The 18,329-nt window shown below is 49.5% G+C and overlaps 1 pseudogene; it reads left to right on the top strand.

Annotated features, from left to right (window-relative positions):
• The first annotated feature begins 7,986 nt into the window (after positions 1-7,986).
• Positions 7,987-8,987, top strand: LOC120921595 (annotated as a pseudogene).
• Positions 8,988-18,329: the final 9,342 nt, after the last annotated feature.

The following is an 18,329-nucleotide window of genomic DNA, read 5'->3' as shown; positions in this document are numbered from 1 at the left end:
CTTGTTGGTCTACAGGTCTGAATGTGTATTGGACGTTTGCAGAGAGACCACTGCTTTCACACACACAGTCCTTCTCTGCAGTATGCTGGCGGGTAACAGACTTCTCTACTCTGGCTGAGGCTTCTGTCTGAAGAAGACAAGCTCCCCTCCCCTCCCCCCCATCCTCACACCCCTCCCACCACCCCACAGTACTTACAGCCCATTCAATGCTATCCTTCCTTCTCCAGCACTTTGTACATAACACCTTCCACCCCCCCCCACCCCACCACCACCTGTGTGTGAGACGTTGGGCAGTCCGACCCCCTGATGTGACCTCTATTGGGATTCACTGCACATTTCTACCCACCGAGCATCAAAGGACATCGATACTGTGAGCTGCCCAATTTGCTTCCCCTGTGATTGTCACCCTGTGATTGTTACCCTGTGATTGTTACCCTGTGATTATTACCCTGTGATTGTTACCCTGTGATTGTTACCCTGTGATTATTACCTTGTGATTGTTACCCTGTGATTGTTACCCTGGTATTGTTACCCTGTGATTATTACCCTGTGGTTGTTACCTTGTGATTGTTACCCTGTGGTTGTTACCCTGTGATTGTTACCCTGTGGTTGTTACCCTGTGATTATTACCCTGTGGTTGTTACCCTGTGATTGTTACCCTGTGGTTTTTACCCTGTGATTGTTACCCTGTGGTTGTTACCCTGTGATTATTACCCTGTGGTTGTTACCCTGTGATTGTTACACTGGGGTTGTTACCCTGTGGTTGTTACCCTGTGATTTTTACCCTGTGATTATTACCCTGTGATTGTTACCCTGTGATTGTTACCCTGTGGTTGTTACCCTGTGGTTGTTACCCTGTGATTGTTACCCTGTGATTATTACCCTGTGATTGTTACCCTGTGATTGTTACCCTGTGATTATTACCCTGTGGTTGTTACCCTGTGATTATTACCCTGTGGTTGTTACCCTGTGATTATTACCCTGAGGTTGTTACCCTGTGATTGTTACCCTGTGATTATTACCCTGTGATTATTACCCTGTGATTGTTACCCTGTGGTTGTTACCCTGTGATTATTACCCTGTGATTGTTACCCTGTGATTATTACCCTGTGATTGTTACTCTGTGGTTGTTACCCTGTGATTGTTACCCTGTGATTATTACCCTGTGATTGTTACCCAGTGGTTGTTACCATGTGGTTGTTACCCTGTGATTATTACCCTGAGGTTGTTACCCTGTGGTTGTTACCCTGTGATTGTCACCCTGTGATTATTACCCTGTGATTGTTACCCTGTGATTATTACCCTGATGATGTTACCCTGTGGTTGTTACCCTGTGATTGTCACCCTGTGATTATTACCCTGTGATTGTTACCCTGTGATTATTACCCTGCGGTTGTTACCCTGTGGTTGTTACCCTGTGATTGTAACCCTGTGATTGTTACCCTGTGATTGTCACCCTGTGATTGTCACCCTGTGATTGTTACCCTGTGATTGGTGCCCAATTACATCACCCAATAGCTCTTCCATCCCCCATAACTGAGATCATCCACCTCCCATAGCTGAGCTTTTCTAACCCCAAATAACTGAGTGTCTCCACCCCCCATAGCTGAGCCCCTCAATTTCTCATTCCCAAGCTCCTCCACCCCCAATAACTGAGCTCCTCCATTCCCCATAGCTTAGATACCCCACCTCCCATAGTTAAGCTCCTCTATCCCCCTTAGATGAGCTCCTCCATCCCATTAGCTGAGCTCCCCATCCCCCTTATTAGCTGACCTCCTCCATTCCCCAAAAACTGAGCTCCTCCATCCCCCAATAAATGAGCTCCTCCATCCCCCAATAACTGAGCTCCTCCATTCCCCATAGCTTAGATACCCCACCTCCCATAGTTAAGCTCCTCTATCCCCCTTAGATAAGCTCCTTCATCCCATTAGCTTAGCTCCCCATCCCCCTTATTAGCTGAGCTCCTCCATTCCCCAAAAACTGAGTTCCTCCATCCACCATAGCTGAACTCCATTTCTTATATCCAAGCTCCTCCATCCTCCATATCCAAGCTCCCAACTTCCCAATAACTGAGCTCCTCTATCCCCCATAGCTTAGCTACCCTATCTCCCAAAGATGAGCTCCTCTATCCACCATAGCTGAGCTCCTCCTTCCCCCAAAAACTGAGTTCCTCCATCCACCATAGCTGAGCTCCTCCTTCCCCCAAAAACTGAGTTCCTCCATCCACCATAGCTGAGCTCCTCCATCCCCCAAAAACTAAGTTCCACCATTCACCATAGCTGAGCTCCTCCATTTCTCATAACCAAGCTCCTCCACCCCCCAATAACTGAGCTCCTATATCCCCCATAGCTTAGCTACCCCACCTCCCTTAGATGAGCTCCTCTATCCCCCTTAGCTGAGCTTCTCCATTCCCTTTAGCTGAGCTCATCTAGCCTCCTTCGCTGAGCTCCTTAATCCCCCAATGACTGAGTTCCTCCATCCCCCATAGCTGATTTCCTCCATTCCCCATAGCTGAGTTCCTCCATCCCCCATAGCTGAGTTCCTCCATCCCCCATAGCTGAGTTCCTCCATCCCCCATAGCTGAGTTCCTTCATCTATCCCAGTGGCGGTGCGTCCATAGTGGGCACAGGAGCGCCGCCCCCTCTCTCCTGCACAGTCATTTAACAATACATAGATTCATGCATTGCATGAATCTATGTATTGTCGCCGCTGCCACCCACTATTCAGGTGTCTGGCCCCCCTGGTGAGCGCCGGCCATCTGAATAACAGCGGTGGGTGTGTATTGGAAGTGTCTATCAGAACCAGCGGCTCTGATAGGCTTCTGTGGGCTCTAATCGGCTTCCAAATAGTTAACCAGAGACTGCACAGGGTGTGCCTTGCCTGGTTAACACCGACACACGTCCCAGCCAATCAGGTTCACCGGGTCTGGTTACCTGATTGGCTAAAGCAACATCGAGGGCGGGAGAAGACGTCAAGAGAGCGTGGAGGGAGGATGGCTGACCCAAGAAAGGTAAATGCCGGGGGGGGGGGGGGGGGGGCAAATTGGCGATATTTTGGGTCAATCTGGCTGCATTTTACGGGGCAAACTGGCAGCATTTTATTGGGAAAACAGGCAACAATTGATGGCACAGTGGCAACAACTGATGGGCACAGTGAGACTGCAATTGATGTTTTTTTGTTTGTTTGTTTGCGCTCCCCCAAAAATTTTGAGCACCAGCCGCCACTGATCCATCCCCTATATCCAGGTTCCTCCATCCCCCAAAAGCTAAGCTCCTCCACCACTCATAGATGACCTCCTCCATCCCTCACATCCAAGCACCTCCATCCCCCATAGCTGAGCTACTCCACCATACATAAATGAGCACCTCCATCCCCCAATAGCTGAGTTTCTCCATTCCCATAGCGGAGCTCCTCCACCACTCATAACTGAGCACCTCCATTCCTATAGCTAAGCTCCTTCATCCCCCATATCCAAGCACCTTCATTTCCCCCTTCCAAGCTCCACTACCCCCCATAGCTGAGCTCCTCCATCTCCCAATAACTGATCTTCTCCATACCCCATAGCTGAGCTCCTCTATCCCTCATTACCAAGCTCCTCCATCCTCCATAGCCACGCTCCTCTATCCCCCATAGCTTAGCTACCCCACCTTCCATAGTTGAGCTCCTCCATCCCCCTTAGCTGAGCACCTCCACCCCCCTTAGCTGAGCTTCTCCATTCCCCATAGCTGATCTCCTCCATTTCTCATACCCAAGCTCCTCCAACATCCATCCTCCATATCCAAGCTCCTCTATCCCTCATAACCAAGCTCCTCCAACCCCCAATAACTGAGCTCCTACACTCCCCATAGCTTAGCTACCCAACCTCCCATAGTTGAGCTCCTCTATCCCCATTAGCTGAGCGCCTCCATCGCCCTTAGCTGAGCTTCTCCATTCCCCATAGCTGAGCTTCTCCATCCACCATAGCTGATCTCCTCCATTTCTCATACTCAAGCTCCTCCAACCTCCATATCCAAGCTCCTCTATCCCTCATAACCAAGCTCCTCCACCCCCCAATAACTGAGCTCCTACACCCCCCATACTGTAGCTTAGCTACCCCACCTCCCATAGTTGAGCTCCTCTACCCCCCTTAGTTGAGGTCCTCCATTCCCCTTAGTGGAGCTCATCTAGCCTCCTTAGCTGAGCTCCTCTATCCCCCAATAACTGAGTTCCTCCATCCCCCAATAACTGAGTTCCTCCATCCCCCATAGCTAAGCCCTTCCATTTCTCATATCCAAGCTCCTCCATCCTCTATATCCAAGCTCATCTACCCTTCATAACCAAGCTCCTCCACCCCCCAATAACTGAGCTCTTACACCCCCCTTAGGTTAGCTACCCCACCTCCCATAGTTGAGCTCCTCTACCCCCCTTAGTTGAGGTCCTCCATTCCCCTTAGCGGAGCTCATCTAGCCTCCTTAGCTAAACTCCTCTATCCCCCAATAACTGAGTTCCTCTATCCCACAATAACTGAGTTCCTCCATCCCCCATAGCTAAGCCCCTCCATTTCTCATATCCAAGCTTCTCCATCTTCTATATCCAAGCTCATCTACCCTTCATAACCAAGCTCCTCCACCCCCCAATAACTGAGCTCCTCTATCCCCCATAACATAGCTACCCCACCTCCCATAGTTGAGCTCCTCTATCCCCCTTAGCTAAGCTCCTTCATCCCCTAATAACCAAGTACCTTCATAGCTAAGCCCCTCCATTTCTCACATCCAAGATCCTCCATCCACTATATCCAAGTTCCTCCATCCCCCATATCCAAGCTCTTCTATCCCCCATAGCTGAGCTTGTACATCCCCCAAAAGCTAAGCTCCTCCACCACTCATAGCTTAGCACCTCCATCACTTATAGCTGAGCTCTTCCATCCATCCCCTATATCCAAGTTCCTCCATCCCCCATATCCAAGCTCTTCTTTCCCCCATAGCTGAGCTCCTCCATCCCCAATATCCAAGCTCTTCTTTCCCCCATAGCTGAGCTCCTCCACCCCCAAAAAGCTGAGCTCCTCCACCCCCCACAGCTGAGCTCCTCCATCCCTCAAAAGCTGAGCTCCTCCATTCCCATAGCAGAGCTCCTCCACCACTCATAACTGAGCACCTCCATCCCTGTAGCTAAGCTCCTTCATCCGCCATATCCAAGCTCCTTCATTTCCCCTTTCCAAACTCCACTAACCCCCATAGCTGAGCTCCTCCATCTCTTGCATCCCCCAATAACTGAGCTTCTCCATACCCCATAACTGAGATCCTCCGTTCTCCTCTATTCCCCTTATCTAAGCTCCTCCATTCATCATATCCAAGCTTCTCCGTCCCTCATAGCCAACCTCTTCTATCCCTCATAGCTGAGCTCCTCCACCCCCCATAGCTGAGCTCCTCCATCCCCCATAGCTGAGCTCCTCCATCCCCCATAGCTGAGCTCCTCCATCTCCCATAGCTGAGCTCTTCCATCTCCATATCCAAACTCCTCTATCCCTCATAGATGAGCTCTGCCAATCCCCCATGGTTGAGTTTCTCCATCCCCCATAGCTGAGCTCCTCTATCCCCCAATCGTTGAGCTTCGTCATCCCCTATAACTGAGCTCCTCTAGCCCCGTAGCTGAGGTCCTCCATCCTTCTCAGATGAGCACCTCTTATTCCCTCAAGGCCGAGCCTCTTCATCCATCATAGCCATGCTATCCCATCTACCATAGTTGAGGTCTTCCATCCCTCACAGCTGAGCTTCTCCATGTCCAAAACTGAGCTCTTGCGTACCCCATCCCTAAGGAGTAGCATGATCTCTGAAATGTATGTCATTTTTACTGCATGAGAGTAGTCTGCTGGCTGTGTTAGCTGGTGCTTGGCCCTGCATGAAGCTAAGTCTGTGATCTACAAGCCCCCCCCCCCCCCACATCCTTTTCCATCACTGATCCTCCCATCCTCCTAGCTGGTTCAGGGACTGATAGTCTGCAAGCAAGTGTATGTGCTGGAGGTGAAGAGGAGAGGTTGTTTATATACGGGAGGTATAGACAGATAGTCCCTGCATTTTTTCTATCATAAATTAAGTGGGCATCCTATACGTGACCTTCCCGCTTCCAAGTTATATGACCTCTCTTTAGTTAGAGGGTCCACAGTTTTCGGTAAGCCTACATCCAGATTACGGTGGTGGTGTTACAATTTGGAGATCTACTGGTTGGATATTTGAGCACTACATTTGAATATTCATGAAGAGGAGTTATTTAACTTACCGTATTTATCGCGTATAACACGTGTCGGCATATAACACGCACCCCAAGCTTAGAAGGGAAGCTTAAGGAAAAAAATATTTAGGAGGGAAGTTTAAGAAAAGAAAACTTACATTTTAAATGCCCATCAATGCAGCCTTATCAGTGTCCATCTGCAGCCTTATAAGCAGGGGCGGACTGACAACTCATGGGGCCCCCGGGCAATAGACGAGTATGGGGCCCCTCTGGCTTACAGATGGCCACCACGCCAGGAGGCAGTGCAGAGGCAGGGCAGCTAAAATCTTGGGATATTCACATTAAAAGCATGTCATTTTCGGACATATCAGGGACAGATCTAAAAAAAACACAGATTTTTACATACTGTCCCTGGTTTTACTGAGCCTGGCAACCCGGATGGGGCCCCCTAGTGGCATGGGGCCCTCGGGCAGTGCCCGAGTGACTCAATGGTCAGTCCGCCCCTGCTTATAAGTGTCCATCTGCACCTTGCCCAAAATTGCAGCATTATGTATTTTTAAAATTAAGCGCCGCAGAGATACACGGAGACGGATTTCCTGTGTATTCGGCTTCTCTCGCAGTCCCGCCCCTTGGCCCGGCTCCTATGACGGACATAACAGCGGTCCAATGGCGGTACATAAAGGCTATGAGGGGGGACAGGGCGTGACTGCCAGCGGAGGGGGGACAGGGCGTGACTGCTCCTCTTGCCCTCAGAGACAGTGGGGATCGACGTATAACACACACCCATGATTTTCCCCTGATTTTAAGGGGAAAAAAGTGCGTGTTATACACCGATAAATATGGTATATGAACTTTAAGAATTTATATCTGTGAGCTATGTCACTGTAATGCCGCGTACACACGATCTGATTTTTTTTCCCAACGGATGTTGGCTCAAACTTGTCTTGCATACACACCGTCGCACAAATGTTGTCAGAAATTCCGATCGCCAAGAACGCGGTGACGTACAACACTACAACGGCACTATAAAAGGGAAGTTCAATACCAAGCGCGCCACCCTTTGGGCTCCTTCTGCTAATCTCGTGTTAGTAGAAGTTTAATGAGATCCGATTCTCACTTTTCAGCCTCGTGCTTTTCAGTTAAAAAATAAAAAGATTATTCAGGAGTTTACGAGAAATCATTTGTCAGAACTCTGTGTGAATATCAGCAGCAAAACAACCTCATTATTCTAGCATTATAAAGAAGAAGAGAATGCGCTGCATTAAAAGATTGAAAACATTTGCAGCGTGACGAATGTGCGATCTCCATGATCGAACGCTGGTTTTACCAGACCGAGCGCTCCTGTCTCGTACTTGATTCAGAGCATGCGTGGAATTTTGTGTGTTGGAATTGTCCACACACGCGATCGGAATTTACGAGAACAGATTTTGTTGTCGGAAAATTGGAGATCCAGCTCTCAAATTTTTGTTGTCGGAAATTCCAACAGAAAATGTCCGATGGAGCCTACACACGGTCGGAATTTCGAGCTCCCATCGAACATTTGTTGTCGGAAATTCCTAGCGTGTGTACGCGGCATATCAGTGTGCTGGTGATTTTGTTACATGTGGGCGTGTTTCTAATTATCTGTATAGCACGTTGCCACTTTAATCTAATTTCATTTATATCACAAATGTTGATGTTTCTGATATATAAGACTGTATTCATTTTGTTTTTAGTGCGGCTGTTTATAGAAATATAAAAGAGAGTTTGCAACTCATCTCTCGTCCTCCATCTACAGGTGGCTGATTCTGAACAAATGTCATGGTAGGCACCCCAAATTCCACCTTCTATCCGTCTCACCAGGAATTCACCTTGTTGGGGTTCCCCAAGTACAGACGTCTCCTGTTCATCCTATTTCTCCTTCTCTTTATAATCATTATATTGACCAACAGCGTCATCATCCACACGGTGAGGAAGGAGAGCTCCTTGCACGCTCCGATGTACCTCCTCATCTCACTATTGTCCATCACCTACATCTGTAGCACCGCCAACATACTGCCCAAGATGCTCCTTGGCTTCCTCTTTGGCATGAACCAGATCACTCTGATTGGCTGCTTGATTCAAATGTTCTTCATCTACTTCCTGTCCATGATGGACTGCAATGTTCTTCTGATGATGGCCCTGGATCGATACATTGCCATCTGCAAGCCGCTGAGTTACCACAGTATCATGACCAGGAGAATGTTGGTGTATCTCACGGTTGCCTCTTTTTAAGAGGTTTGAGTTTCATTGGTCCCGTCATCTATCTGGCTTCCACTGTCAATTTCTGTGGCTCCAATACCATCCACCATTTTGCTTGTGAGCACATGGCCCTGATGGGCTTGGCTTGTGGTAACGTGGCCAAAAACAAGATTGCGGGCCTGAGCTTGCGAGTGATCTCCATGATACTGGACCTGTCCTTTCTTTCCGTCTCATACGGCAGCATCATTTGGGCCGCATCCAAGATCTCCACCGGAACGCTCAGGCACAAGGCACTGCACACATGTGGGACTCACATCCTGGTCCTCTTGGTTGTCTACTTCTTCAGGCTCTCCTCCTCTGTCGTGTACCGGATATCTAAATCAGTGACCCAAGACACCCACAATCTTCTCAGTGCCGCCTATTTACTGGTCCCTGCCCTGATCAATCCTCTGATTTATGGCCTGAGGACCAACGAGATCAGAGTCCGAATGCTGAAAATGGTCAAAACCCAGAGTTCATGGACAGGATGAAAATGATCGCTGCGTTCTAGAAAATAAAGTTTTGTGACAAAACCAAGGAGGAGGACCTGAGACTATTGAAATAATCCTGGCAACCTCTTGTTGGCGACTCTCAGAGAATCAGGCCGAAAAACTTCAGTTCATTATCCACTTCTGAGAATTCCCACTGAAAGTCGTACAAACCAGAACATCCAATGCATGGGATGCCCGGCTCGGTAAGCTTTTGGTACAGAAGACGAGTCCTACTCCATAGGTTACCTCCAACCACTTTTGCTGCGTACACACGATCGGAAATTCCGACAAGAAAAGTCTGATGTGAGCTTTTGGTGGGAAAATTTCGACCATGTGTAGGCTCCATCGGACTTTTGCTGTCTGAATTTCCGCCAACAAAAGATTGAGAGCAGGTTCTCTATTTTTCTGACGGAAAAAGTTTCCGTCAGATCGTCTGTATGCAAACCACGGTAGCTCGCACTCAGAAGCAAACACACACGCAAGTCCCGCCCACATATGCAAACACCATTCAAAACACACATGTGAGGTATCGCCGCGTGCGTTAGAGCGCCAGATACAATTCCAGCACTAGACCTCCTCTGTAACTCTAAACTGGTAACCTGTAAAAAAAAATAAGCGTTGCCTATGGAGATTTTTAAGTACTCAAGTTTGCCGCCATTCCACGAGTGTGCGCTATTTTAAAGTGTGACAAGTTAGGTATGTGGCTAACTTAACTTTTTTGTTATTTTTTTATTTTTTTAAAAAGGCATTTGAAAAATTATTGCGCAAATACTGTGCGAGATAAAAAGTTGCAATGACCGCCATTTTATTCCCTAGGGTGTCTGTTAAAAAAAAACATATATAATGTTTGGGGTTCTGAGTAATTTTCTAGCAAAAAAATGATGATTTGTACATGTAGGAGAGGAGCGCCAGAATAGGCGCGGTATGGAAGTGGTTAAACCCAGAAAAAAGGTAAATTAATGGCAAAGGTTAGAACGTGAAGAAGTGAAATAAAGCAAAGGAAATGATATTCCACCTGTGAATAAAGTCTTCTATAGGCGAAGAAAAGTTCTTGTGTGTGTGTGTGTTATTTTCCACCACGGAAATCTCTTCCGCCATATAGAAGGATCCTTTCACTCCGGTGTAAGTCAAGCACTCATATTCACTCACTGACATTAGTAATGAATGTGGTCCGACTCATATGGACATCCAGGTTCACCAACACCGAGGACATCAGATATTACTCATGTTCACCACCGGGGGGCTCCCTTGCTCTCTACATATAGCTGTACTGTATGTAGAGTCGTAATTATTTAAAACTATACAAGTAAAACAAAGAGAAAGAGCATTCTAGACAGAAGTACACCAACACTGATGGCCGCCAAAGAGGGCCAACGGGATTGAATTGACTGGTGCCATTTTCTTGTAGCCAGAAGTAATGCGGCGGCCATTGTGCCAAAAGGTCTTTTCAGAGGCGGCTCTAGGCTTTATGAGGCCTTAGGAAAAACTTGACATGGGGCCCCACTCACACCCATGATGGGAAAAAAAATTCAAGGACAAGAGCCTCTTTCCCACAACTCTGGCCGGTGGTTGTGGGGGTCTGCATGCAGGCGGCTTATCGGGATCTGGAAGCTCACTTTAACAAGGCGACCCCCAGATCCTGTTCTTTAATAACTAAGGTGCAGGGCCATGCGGAGATTTGACCTGGTGAACCCACCCCCTTGTGACGTCATTGACTGAGGGCATATGAGTAAACACTGAAGTTAGTATGAAACGCGTCAGTGGTCCTAGGTTCCGTTGCTGTGACTTGTAGTGCCTGTTTCCATTTTTTTACATTAAAGTTACATTGGATTGGAGTGCGGCTGTTCTGATCATCTTTTGTTCTTATTTGTCATGTGCATTGCTAGCAACCTCAGTTCCTGAGAAAAAGATTTGAACCCAACAAGACCTGCCTGGAGCGGCAATTTCTGTCTCTCCATTGACTGAGGGCATGCTGGGTCATTGACATCACAAGGGGTGGTGTCACTGATATTCGCTTGTTGTTAGGGATGCAGGCGGCCCCCTCTCCTGAGTCAGGGCTCTTAACACTGCCTGAGCACAGCAGCGTTAAGGTCCCCTGTCCATCAAAGCCGGGGTAATGCATTGGGTAAGTTAGATGGCCGCCAGGCCCCTGTGAGTGTGAGGTCTTAGGCGACCGCCTAATTTGCCTAATTAAAGAGCCGCCTCTGGTCTTATCCACAGAGATTCATCTCCACTCCACAAACGATATACAGTGGAACCTCGGATTACGAGCATAATCCATTCCGGGAAGAATGCTCGTAATCCATAGCACTCACATATCAAAGCGAGTTTCCCCATTGAAGTCAATGGAAACTAAAATAATTTGTTCCGCATTGACTTCAATGGGATGCAATACCGCATGTGGCCAGAGGCAGGGGGGCACCAGAGAGCCTTTTTTACATCTTTTTTGCATCTTTTTTACACTACGCCGGACCAGCGCGGAGAGGCAGGTAGCTAATTCAAGAAACTTTTTCTGTGCTAGATGCCCCAGTGGGGCGGATTTTAGATGGCGTAAGGCGGAGTAAATCCAAATGGGAGTCACCCTATGCAAATGAAGCGCCGACCATGGCTAGTTCGTTTGCATTGTGTGCTGGGGCTATTATGGCTGCTGAATATTCCCCAGGTGGGCGGTTGGCCAATTTCAGCCCAGAGGAGAGGGCTGTAATAATCGACGGCCTCTCCCAACATGGGGACTGCCTCTATGGGCCACAGAGTGCTGGAGGAAATGGAGGAGGAGCAGGTCGTGGTAGAGGAGGAGACTATTTTTTTGTTGGTGGAGACCCCCATTCCTTCCCCCTCCCAAACCAACCCCCTCATGAGAGTTACCCCCTCAGGGCTCTCAATCCCTATCAGGGATTCCCCATCTAGGGACCCCAGCCCCTCCAGGGCCAGCCCCCCAGCCGGCCTCAAGCTGCTCCTGCCCCGAGGAAGGCTTTTAAAAAAACGAGGGGAGTCCCTGATGATCTGGAGGACAATCTGGCAAGGGACCAAAACAGACAGACACGCCACATTGGGACTCTTGCAGGGGATCTGACATGGGTCGCAGCTAGCCTGGCGTCCTCTGCCGAGAGCCAGGCTGCCTGCACTGTGGCAGTGCAGGAGGCCGTTACGCAGCAGGCTGGGCAGAGTCGGCTCATAAACGAAAGCCTGCAGGACGTTGTAAGTAACGGGGCAGCCCTTCTGACGTGTCTGGGGGACCTGCAGGCCACCACATCTGACCTGGTCTCTGAGGTCCGGAGCCTGGCAGGTGCTGTCAGAGAGGAGGGGAAGCTGTCAGGGATCTGCCACCTAAGGGTTAACAGTGCAGACTGATTCCAATGATTGGCAACAGGCTGCCTTATTTAAACCCCTCAGCAGCACTGTGTCCTTGCTGTCTGATCTGCATCTTATCCAGAGACCTGATCCTGAACCTGCATCATTCTGACCTGGCTTTCTGACTCCGCTGCCATCACCAGTCCTGACCTGCTCTGTTTACCTGTCTGCAAGATCCTCTGTTGCCGAATCCAGCCTGAAATCTGACCATTCCTTGCCTGCTGCTTTTGTCTGTACTGATCTTCCGTGTATGACCTGGCCTGTCTGACTCCTCTCCTGCTGTCGCCTGCACCTGCATGTGCATGTTGCTCTCAGGCGCACCTGCATCCGGTGACCTGCGTCCGCTAACCTGCATCCGGTGACCTGCGTCCGCAGACCTGCATCCGCTGACCTGCATCCCGCTGACCAGCATCCTGCTAACCAGTTAATCGGCATCCGCTGACCTGCATCCGGTGACCTGCATCCGCTGATCTGCATCCAGCTGACCTGCACCTACAGCGCTTCAGCCCTTCTCATTAGACTTCATCTCCAATCTCAGAGACTCTGCAGGCACTCATACCCCACTGTGCTCCTACGGTCACTGTCTCAACCCCAGTGATCCCGGAACCAGGACGGTACGAGAGGTCTCCCTCTGCACGTCAGGCTCACTCCCAAGGTACGTGTCAGTTGACACGGCGCCAGCAGCACAGCAACATCACCCGCCGGCTGCGGATGCAGGCTGCAACCAATAGCTACCTCCACCGGCTAGCCGTGGCAATGGAGGGCAGGCAGGCAGCTATGGAGAGACTGGGGGAGGTTCCACCACCAGCCCCCCCAGCTCCACCAGCCCCCCCAGCCCCGGCTCGCCCCAGGCAACTGCGCACCAGGAGCCTAGGGACAAGAAAGAGCCCACGACAGGGCTGTTGATTTTTATTCATATTAATTTTATCCTCAGGTTATGAGTTTTTTTCCTAAGTTATTACTCAGGTTATGAGGTTTTTTCTTTGATATCCCTGCACACGGGGAGTAGTGCAGGCTTCAGTGTGAATGGTGTGTAAAATGTGGGGGGGGGGGGTGACACTCCTGCCATTAAGGTTTGTCACCCTTAGTCGTTGGGGAGAAGTGATCCCCACGACCCGTGTGAAAGGTGTATGAATGGACAGCAACATAATTGGAGCCTTGGCGTGGCGTTGCTGCTCCCTAGTACCATGGGGGGTACTTCGGTCTAATCCAATTCGATGTGGATGTGGGGTGTATGTGCTAGGGACCACAGTGGTGTGCATGCATGCATTCTCATTGTGCCATGTTTAATGTGTGTGTTTAACGTGAAAAGAAGCCTACCACGAGGCATCTCCTGACTGCTCTTCCCTCAGCAGACGGGGTAGCCTCTGGCAGGGGTGGATTATGTGGTTCGGGGGTCAGGTCATCGCGTAGCTCAATCTGCAGGCCCCTTCTCACGGCAAAGTTGTGTAGAATGCAACATGCCCCGATGATCTGGCACACAAAGTTTGGGGAATACAACAGGGTACCAAATGTGCGCTCCACCACTCCACGGGTACGTGCGTGTGCTTCATTGTATCTTTTCTCTCCTGGGGTTTGGGGGTTCCGGAATGGAGTCATAAGATGGGGTCCCAGTGCATATGCCGCGTCACCTGTAAGGGAAAAGACAGGAGGATGTTAGTCATGCATGTGCCCCTCGTGATGTCTGCATCATGGGGGGGGGCAGTCATACCTGACTCCCATGTCACTCACCAACCAGCCAGGTGTCCCCATACACGTTCTGTTCAAATTCTGTTGGGATGTTGCTTTGACGGTATATGAAGCTGTCATGGCTGGATCCTGGGTGTTTGGCACGGACGTGCCATATGAGGTATTGGGCATCGGCTATCACCTGTACATTGATTGAATGCCAATGCTTCCTATTGCAGTATATGTGCTCTGTTTCACGGGGGGCTGTAGTGCCACATGTGTGCAATCAAGGGCCCCCACGGTGCGTGGGAATCTGGCAATTTGATAGAAATCTGTCATTGTCTTCATCCGCTGGACCTCCTGGGAGGGTTTGATGAAGTGGTGGGACATGCGTCTGAGGATTGCGGGGACAACCTGGTGCACACATCTGCTCATGGTGGATTGTGACATCCCAGCCGACAATCCACCTGTTCTTTGCAATGATCCAGTGGCAAGGAAATGCAGTGTTGCCAGTACCTTGACCAGTGGCTGCACTGCATGTACGCGGTGTGTCTTGCTGGTGATGTCATCCTGCAGGGTTCTGGTTATTTCCAGGATGGCTTCACGGCTGAATCTGCGATACACCTCCGATTCCCCCATACCAAAGACGTCAATGCGCGTGCGGAATATCCTCTCCTGTGCCCTCCTACGTGCCCGTCGACGCAGTAGTGCTATGACCACGGCTGCCCCTGGCATGTTGGCACACAGATGTGTTGTCCAGCAAGTGTGGTTGCTCAGGTCGTCTGTAACGGTGCTGCTGTAGCTGCTCTCCAGCTGACCTGTGCAAGTCTGGTGCAAAGTTACCCCTGCTTTATTTCCAGATACGCCGGTGCACATTTGGACTTACGCCGCGCATCTCGAGATACGCCGGCGTAAGTGCTACATGAATCTGGCCCATTAATTACACAGGTTCTCTGGCTGATTAATGTGCTGCTAATTAAACTCACTTGGTGCCTTATCGAGTCTATCGACATTAAATTAGCCCCAGAACCTGTGTAATTACTCTGTTCAGGTTTAAAGGGATGAGGTAGCAACCCTAGATCTGTCTCACTATTTTGGGGTTTACCCTAATTTAAAAAATAAATCAATTAAAAACCAAAACCTGCTGTGTTGGCTTCCTCCTCCTCCTACACCGCCGCTTCCACCTTCAGTCACATTCTTAGGCTTGCGCACTGCAACTGCTTTCTTTAAGTCCCACCAGAGGTTCTCAATCGGATTTAAGTCTGGTGACTGCGATGGCCACTCCAAAATGTTCCAGCCTTTAATCTGCAACCATGCTCTAGTGGAGTTGGAGGTATGCTTGGGATCATTGTCCTGTTGAAAGGTCCAACGTCTCCCAAGCCTCAGGTTTGTGACGGACTGCATCACATTGTCATCCAATATGTCCTGGTACTGAAGAGGATTCATGGTACCTTGCACACGCTGAAGCTTCCCTGTAGCTGCAGAAGCAAAACAGCCCCAAAGCATGATTGACCCCCCGCCATGCTTCACAGTAGGCAAGGTGTTCTTTTCATCATAGGACTTGTTCTTCCTCCTCCAAACATAGCGTTGATCCATGGGCCCAAACAGTTGTAATTTTGTTTCATCAGTCCACACAACACAATCCCAAAACGTGTGTGGTTTGCCCACATGACTTTCGGCATCCTGCAGTCGACTCTTCTTATTCTTTGGAGACAGCAAGGGGGTGCGCCTGGGAGTTCTGGCATGGAGGCCTTTATTACGCAGTGTGCGCCGTATTGTCTGAGCAGAAACTTCAGTACCCACATCTGACAAATCTTTTCTCAGTTCCTCAGCAGTCACACAGGGACTTTTCTCCACTCTACGCTTCAGGTAGCGCACAGCAGTCGAAGTCAGCATCTTCTTTCTGCCACGACCAGGTAGCGTTTCAACAGTGCCCTTTGCCTTGAATTTTGCATTTACTACTGTATTACAAAACCAATTGATGTCATATTAGTTGCATATGGTTCTTTATGAAGTCCTTGTAGGATTTCATTCTGAATACAATTACAAATGTACACATAGGGCCAGATTCTCAAAAAGCGGGCACAACTTAATTTTTTCGATTTAAGTTACACCGCCGCAAATTTCCCAAGTTAGTGCCCGATCCACAAAGCACTTACCTGGAAATTTGCAGCGGTGTAACTTAAATCCGTCCGGCGCAAGGCAGGCCCAATAGAATGGGGCGAGTCCCATTTAAATTAGGCGCGCTCCCGCGCCGAACGTACTGCGCATGCTCCGTCGGGTAAATTACCCGACGTGCATTGCGCTAACTGACGTCGCACCGACGTCATTTGCTTAGACGTTAACGTAAATGGCGTCCAGCGACATTCACGGACGTCTTACGCAAACGACGTTGATGTTTAAATTTCGACGCGGGAACGACGGCCATACTTACCATGGCTTAAGAGAACTAGGGCTAAGCCCTAATTTTACACTGCGTAACTCGACGGAAACAACGTAGATTTAGATCGACGGGCCGTTCGGGGATCGCCGTAAGTCTTCATTCGCATATTCTACGCCGGCCGCAATGGCTTCGCCACCTAGCGGCCGGCCTAGAATTGCATCCTTAAGATCCGACAGTGTAATTCAATTACACCTGTCGGATCTTAGGGCTAGCTATGCGTAACTGATTCTATGAATCAGTCGCATAGTTAGAAACAGAGATACGCCGGCGTATCAGTAGATACACCATCGTATCTCGTTTGAGAATCTGGCCCTAAATTCCCTAAAACCCTTTACAGCATTGGGGGATTAAATAATTTTGAACAAAACTGTATGGACCTCGTCCTCCAAGGTCAAAATCATTATATATATATATTTTTTTTTTATGTTATTTTAAGTTATTTCCCTATCCACATTTATTTCCAGAGTACTTGCCATGCTCTCCCCGACAGTTTGCTGCCATTTGCAGTCCTCCAGCCCTTTCCCTTAGTTTTTTAGAGACATTTTTGTAGTCAAAAGTCCGGGTCCCCATTGACTTCAATGGGGTTCGGGTTCGGGTCAAAGTCCGAGTTCGGGTTCGGTCCCGAACCCAAACTTTTTTTTCAAAGTCCGGGTTCGGGTCCGAACCCGAACATCCAGGTGTCCTCTCAACTCTACTCCTGAACCATATCAGGGTGCGTTGTATAGACCCTTACCAGTCTCCTCCTGGATCCCCTCTATTTCTGACACTCCCAATCTTCTTTATCTCCGGGGAGGACGTGTGGAATTGATGAGAAATAATAAGCGGGAGGAGAGGTTTGGCTTGGCGTGAAGTAGCGACGTTCTCTTCCTTCCTCTTTCAGTGAAACGTTTCTGGAAATCTTGAAGGACGAGTCCCCTTCCCCCTTCACTACCAGAAGAACCTCTTCACCCTCATCATCTTCATCTTCATTCCAGATCTTTACATCCAACCCCAAAGAATGTCTCCTCCGTCTGAGCTCCCAATTCCCCGGAGAACGTCTCCTCCGTCTGAGCTCCCCATTCCCTGGAGAACTTCTCTTCCGTCTGAGCTCCCCATTCCCCGGAGAACGTCTCCTCCGTTTGAGCTCCCCATTCCCCGGAGAACGTCTCCTCCGTCTGAGCTCCCCATTTCCCGGAGAACGTCTCCTCCGTCTGAGCTCCCCATTGCCCAGAGAACTTCTCCTCCGTCTGAGCTCCCATTCTCAGAGAACTTCTCTTCCGTCTGAGCTCCCCATTCCCCGGAGAACTTCTCCTCCGTCTGAGCCCCCCATTCCCCGGAGAACATCTCCTCTGTCTGGGCTCCCCATTCCCCAGAGAACGTCTCCTCCGTCTGAGCTCCCCATTCCCCGGAGAACTTCTCCTCCGTCTGAGATCCCCATTCCACGGAAAACTTCTCCTCCGTCTGAGCTCCCCATTCCCCAGAGAACGTCTCCTCCGTCAGAGCTCCCCATTCCCCGGAGAACGTCTCCTCCGTCTGACCTCCCTATTCCAATTCTCCAGCAGATATCAGATAGAAGAAACTCCAACCCAGCTCAGGGGGAACCTTCCCGAATCCAACAACGGCCATCCAACTCCGACACCGAATGAGAGAGGTGGAGAGAAGTCTGAATGTCGTCTCTGGAAGTTCTCTTTACATTCAACACACACCCAGATTTCTCCACATGTGACACCAAGACCATGCCACAGCTGCTTGTATGGCCAACACATTAGACAGGAACCCCTCCCCCATCAACAGATGTATAGAGACTAGGAATTGACAGGAACCCCTCCCCCATCAACAGATGTATAGAGACTAGGAATAGACAGGAACCCCTCCCCCATCAACAGATGTATAGGGACTAGGAATAGACAGGACATGGGGTTCTACAGACA

This window comes from Rana temporaria (genome assembly GCF_905171775.1).
Source record: "Rana temporaria chromosome 2 unlocalized genomic scaffold, aRanTem1.1 chr2g, whole genome shotgun sequence".
NCBI classification, from domain to species: Eukaryota; Metazoa; Chordata; class Amphibia; order Anura; family Ranidae; genus Rana; species Rana temporaria.
Note: the sequence above shows the minus strand (reverse complement) of the source record. Positions and strands in the feature narration are given on the sequence as shown.